Source organism: Rutidosis leptorrhynchoides, chromosome 7 (assembly GCF_046630445.1).
Source record: "Rutidosis leptorrhynchoides isolate AG116_Rl617_1_P2 chromosome 7, CSIRO_AGI_Rlap_v1, whole genome shotgun sequence".
Classification (NCBI taxonomy): domain Eukaryota; kingdom Viridiplantae; phylum Streptophyta; class Magnoliopsida; order Asterales; family Asteraceae; genus Rutidosis; species Rutidosis leptorrhynchoides.
The window spans coordinates 156,601,021-156,607,936 of NC_092339.1; positions in this window are offsets into that span (position 1 = coordinate 156,601,021).

Sequence of the window (6,916 nt, forward strand, 5' to 3'; positions counted from 1 at the left end):
AGAACCAGAAAAGAGACATATCCATTTACTAAAAGCTACACTTAAAAAAGAATTAGGTAGTGACGATCGGGTGGGTCTAAACTTTAAACCCATTGATATAATATATACCACCCGAGATGTAAATAACTGGCTCACTATTTTAATTCGTGGAACTTATTCTACCGACTTCACATGTCGTCAGCTAAGTGTGGGGAAGTCTAACCCTACTTAACGTTAAATTAGGGGTTCGGGTTAGTGCATAACTCGTTAATAAAAATACATGATAAGTTAGGGTAAAAGACGCATTTTCAAATATTAACAAACAGTTCAGAAAAGCAACCGTTTTTGAAGAAAAATATGTATGATAAAACAAGAAGGAATGAACGATGAGGCGCGCCATCTATCATTTGATGAGCTTTGTAATTACAAACTGGGTATTTTTAATCACTTTTCTACACTAATCACCCTCACGAATTTATAATTATAGTCTGATTTCATGCAAATGAGGGCATTGCATGATCTCAAGTGTGGGGAAGGGTTATAAATTCACTCAGGTTTATACTTGGTTTATTTGCCAAATTTTATGAAAATTTAAAAAATTTTCAACTAAATGAATTTAAAATCATGTTTATATATATTTATGAATGGTGAAAACTAGGTGTTAATACCGAAATTATCGTTACCTCGGAAAGGAAATAAATTGAGAAACACCCTAAAACGCTTGAATTCATTTAAAATGGAATAAAGGAGGATAAAAAGGCAAAGAAAGAAACCAAGTGTGGGAAAATTTACCAAGTTATCTTAAACATATGTCACATATACTTGTAACAAATAACTGAAAATACTTTTGCTTTGGACTAAACTAAACTGTTTTACCCGATGAAAGAAAAGAAGAGATGGATCTACACGATGAATCAATTCCATCATTAAAAGGAAGTAAAGTCTTCCGAAAAAGAAACGCGCTTCTTGATTTAGATCATGAAGTTGTCGTCCAGACCAGCTGTAGGTTGACGAAAAATCTAGAAAAGTCATCACTAAAATCAGCAGGAAATCCACGGACCTCAGCATTAAACAGGGTCACCAAGTGGTCAGATTTATCCTAACCATGAGAAGGATTTATCTTGTACAATGGGGGGGCACCATGCAAATTAGCTGGATAAGACTAATGAATCAGATCCCCAGAAAGGATAATCTCCTTAAAGATTAAAAATCAGCTTTTAAAACTGATATTACTCAATCCTTGAGATTGACCTTAAAGATTGAGAATTCAAACTCATGGAATTCAATGATATCTAAACTCGAGCTTGAACGAGAAAATATTTTGATCAAAATTACAAACCGATTTGTTTTCTGAAAACCCTATTTTTAATGTGTTCATTACCATTGAACGTAAAATCCTAGGAATTCACCTGGAATTCATTAGGTCACCTGAACCAAATCGGGTGTCAACCGTAAGAACGGTGGTTACATAGCATGGTCGAAGACAGGACCTTTTGCCAAGACCGAAAAACTATAGGGTGATCTTTACTATTGCTCCTACAAAGGATAGTATTGCATCCGACACGTTAAAGACCATAATCAAAAGCATGTCACGGGACATTGCCTTAACAGTTGCTTGTTCATCGCTTTCCTTTACAACCGGACGGTAGTTTACCGAAAAGTAATATACGGGACAAGTAAACTGGACGTGTTGCTTTCCTAATACAAGGTTAGCAAGTGGGTGACACAAAACCATAAGTTTTGAGCTAAAATTTTCAAATCTGAAACCCACCAACCCACAAAAATATTTTGCAAACACCGGTGAAGGGTTATTCCGGAAAACCTGTCTAGGGTAAAATCTAGCATGAATTTTCAAAAGATCAAATGTTTTTATAAAGATCCAATTTCCTAACGGATCTAAATTTTCATAGTCATGTGGGACTGTAAACCACAAATGCTACTATCATTGTTTATACCGCCGTATCAAAATCACTGATGTACAAAGTGTGAAGAATAAAGAAGTGATTCTAGTGTGTTTTATTTCAAGACTGTATTGCTTGAGGACAAGCAACGTTCAAGTGTGGGGATATTTGATAGTGCTCCAAATGAACATATATTTAGTATCAATATCCCTCCGATATGTAAAGATTTCAGTTGCAATTGTTCCATTTTCATGTAATATTCATTTATATTAAATAAGTGCGAAGACAAAAGGCGAAAACAACGAATTGAAGACGCAAAGGTCCAAAAAGCTCAAAAGTACAAGATACAATTAAAAAGGTTCAATTTATTGATAAGGAACGTCTAAAAATGACAAGAGTACAAGTTACGAAACGCAAAGTACAAAATATCTCAGCGTACGCAAGGACGTTCGAAAATCCGGAACCGGTACATGAACCAACTCTCAACGCTCGACGCAACGGAAAAAAAATTACGAGTCTACTATGTATATAAATATAATATAATATATAAATAATTATAAAAATTATTTATATATTATATATATTTAAATAAAAACCGTCGGCAGCCTTGGATCTTGAACTTGTGGGCTGGTTTTGGAACCTCCGCGACTTGCGGAGCTGGAAGGCCAAAATGGCCGCGACTCGCGGAGCAGTGAATTTCAGTTCTGGCTATAAAAGCTCTCGAGTTCTGCATGTAAAATATATAATAAAAATAATAATAATACTCCGTGTGTAATAATAATAATAATAAACAAATATATATATATATATATATATATATATATTATATATATAGATTAGTGGTATATTAGATTAGATTGGGTTATGTAAATGTTATTTTTCGGGTTTTTAAAGTCGGAGCTCTGTCCGTGTAACACTACGCGATAAATACTCAATGTAAGTTATGTTCTCCTTTTTAAATTAATGTCTCGTACTTAAGTTATTATTATGCTTATTTGAGCCAAAGTAATCATGATGTTGGACTAAATATTAAAGACGGGGTAATTGGGCTTTGTACCATAATTGGGGTTTGGATAAAAGAACGACACTTGTGGAAATTAGACTATGGGCTATTAATGGGCTTTATATTTGTTTAACTAAATGATAGTTTGTTAATTTTAATATAAAGATTTACAATTGGGCGTCCCTATAAATTACCATATACACTCGATCGGACACGATGGGCGGGGTATTTATATGTACGAATAATCGTTCATTTAACCGGACACGGGAATGGATTAATAGCCACTAGAATAATTAAAACAGGGATGAAATTACATTCAAGGGTAATTGGTGTAATTGCTAACAAAGTAGTAAAACCTTGGTTTACACGCAGTTGATAACCTGGTGTATTCATTAAACAAAGTATTAAAACCTTGTTACAATTCGAATCCCCAATTAGTTGGAATATTTGACTTCGGGTATAAGGATAATTTGACGAGGACACTCGCACTTTAAATTTATGACCGATGGACTGTTATGGACAAAAACCAGACGGACATATTAAATAATCCAGGACAAAGGACAATTAACCCATGGGCAATAAACTAAAATCAACACGTCAAACATCATGATTACGGAAGTTTAAATAAGCATAATATATTTTATTTCATATTTCCTCGTACTTTTATTTATTGTCATTTTAATTATTGTTATTTATTTTATCATTATTTAAATATCGTCATTTACTATACGCTTCGCTTAAAATATAAAATCGACAAACCGGTCATTAAACGGTAAACCCCCCTTTTATATATTATTATATATATATATTTATATATTTTGTACAAATATAGTTGTTTAAAAATATATTGTGCAATAAGCCCGCTCCCTGTGGAACGAACCGGACTTACTAAAAACTATACTACTCTACGATTAGGTACACTGCCTATAGTGTTGTAGCAAGGTTTAGGTATATCCATTTTGTAAATAAATAATTAAAACTTGTGTAATTTGTAACGTATTTCGTAGTAAAATATAGTACTATCACGTACCCCCACGATACATCATCAAGAGTCATCTGTATAACCGTTCAGACGCAACACATACCTCCTTCTGTATTATACTGATCAGACTGTAGGACTTAGACCCAACCTGACTCAGCCCCGTTTGACCTCATACGAACCCTGCCTAGCTAGCCATCAGCGGGTTCCCAACCTGACCCAGCCTGGTTGGTGTCATAACACATTACGAACATAAAACATATAACAATCAGGCAGCACATATCTATTATGGCAATCAAAACTACACATGGAAATCGGTATCTAATACATAGCCACATCACAGTACTATAACAAAGTAATAAACAGTAGCTTGTCATGCTACTTATATTCTATCCGGAGATAGACCAACTCACCTATGACCAGCAACTGCTCAGATTCTATCTACTGAGCTTTCTGTTTATTCTTTTTACCTGAGAAAGATACTACTCAAGCTAGTGATCATGTCTTGATAACATACTATCAACAAGACAATCAAGCAACAAGTTAGAATCATCGAGCAAAACCTTACGATCCGCCCCAATCATTCGCATGAAGGGCCCAACATGGTTACCGAGACTAACATGTAACATCCTCAATCGGGCCTAGCTGTAAGATTACTAAATTGCCCTTAAGTTAGTGTTGTGTTATTATATGCTTTTATTTTTATTTAATGTTTATTATTATTTAATGATGTGGTTAGGACCAGTTTGTGACAAGGGTCACAGAACAAATTTGTTTATATAAATTGGACTTCGTTTGGGTTGCCAAATGATGTACGAAAGATATCAGATAACTCATAAATACCAGTGAATTGCACAGTATGGGATTTAATCCAAATAATAGACTTGTGTCTATTCTTCTCTTGCATTTTTCAGAATATTCACACATACACAAACACTTCGTTCTTCATCTCTTCCAACTACCAAAACCCCAATCTTGAATCCTTGTTCTTGAGATCAAATCTTTTATATTTTTGTGTTCTTTGTGATTTACTAATTCTAACAAGGTAAGAATCACAAGTTTTCATGCTTTAATCTTTGAGAAAATTGGGTTTTTGTGTTATTTTTTACAAAGTGTGTAATTTGGGTCAAAATGGTTAGATTTGATGTTGTTTGAGTCCAAATCTTGTGGGTTTATGTTTCTACATGTTTAGTGTGTTTGATTTGGTCAGTTTTGAGGTCGTAATCTAACTCTAGAGCAAGAATTGGATGAATTTGGGTGAAACCCATCACTTTGTCTTCAGCTTCTGCAGATAAACACAGTCGGCCGAGTGTCTCGAGACACTCGGCCGACCGACTCGACCATCGACCGAGTGTGTCTGTGAAAGACCATTGACCGAGTGACTAGACACTCGGCCGAGTGAGTGTAGACAGTCGGTCGACTGTCTATAACAGTCGACCGAGTGTCTGTGGCAGTAAAATATTTTACTAAGTGTTGATTTTTAGCCGTTATGCTGCCCGTTTGTATTTTGATGTTCAGGATGTAAATTTTAAAAGTAAGTGTTAAGCAAAAAATTTAGCGGACGCTTTTTGATACAAAAATTTCTGTACTGTGTTATTTGATGTTAATGAACAGTAACTAACTTGATTTACCTTATGTTCAGGTGATAAGGATAAAGAAGCCGCTCAGTAGTATATTATCTGAGCTGGTTGCTGGTATTTGATGAGTGGGATTAACTGGAGAACATAGTATAGAGTAGCATGTTATAATATGATTGCCATGCTTGTTAGATATACTTACTGTTATGGTTAGTTAGTACGTTGTGATGACTGCATGTTAGTTGATGCTTGTCTGCTGGAGCCCAGTGCGTCCCTATTGTGTGGTAGCCTCGATAGGAGAGATCAACCTGCGGGTTGGGTTTCTCATGTGGTAGCCTAGACAATCGAGATGTATATATGTAAATAACGCGTCCGTCGCGTGTGGATTATATATATACACACGGTGGTGGAGGAACTTCTGGTAAGCCCCAGTCCGATCAGCTGGTGGTTAATGGTTTGGGTGAGCCGCCAGAGTCTTTGTAGATGGCACTTGGGTGATGTTTATGTATTAGCCTATGTGACATGATTAGTATAACGGTTCCTGTATACTATTGCATGTAGTTAGTCGTACTCACTTAGCTTCGTGCTAATTCCCCTCCATCTCCGCCCTGTAGGTTGTTAGCTTTTGTAGATTATGCATTCTGGGAAGAAGACGGGCATGGTGATATTATGTTTGACAGGGTTAACTCTGATGTGGTCCTTTAGGATATGAACCGTGTACTTTTGAAAACATAATGTAATTACGTCTTTTCCAGTTAAATATGTAATTTGTTTTAATGACACGTGAGATCGGTTTGTACAAATGTTGATATCGTATTTAATTAATATAATGCTTCCGCCACGTATATAAAAAAAATTAGCGGTGTCACATAACATTTATTTAAAATAATGTTATACATGTTATTACGTGAAAAGCGAGTCATAATACGCACGTACGAGTCTCAAATTGCACGTTAAACGCTTCGCGTGCCTGCTGAAAATCTCATTAAGTATGGCTGACAAGAGTGAGCACCTCAACCGCGTCGTTGAGCGCTCACTCGTGTGGTCAACCACGTGGTTGAGAGTCATTCAGTATGAAAATGTCATTAAGTATGAAAATGTCATTAAGTATGATCACTCATACGGTTGAACTGTCACTCGTGTGATTGAGGGTCAAATGCGTGGTCACTCGTACGATTGAACTGTCACTCGTGTGATTGAGGGTCAAATGCGTGGTCACTCGTACGGTTGAGCTGTTACTCGTGTGGGATCCGAAGAACAGCACCAACACGCTGTTTTCGGGTTTTTTGACCCCAAATCTTGATTTTTGCTTGTTTTGGTCATGAAACTCACTTAAAAACATCATATAACAACTACATAACATATTTCTAACATTAATCAAGCATTTCTAACACATAATCATCAAGAATCAAGCCAAAATAAACCAAAACCCATTTTGCCCCAAAAACCCTATTTAACACAAAATTAAAAGGTTGAA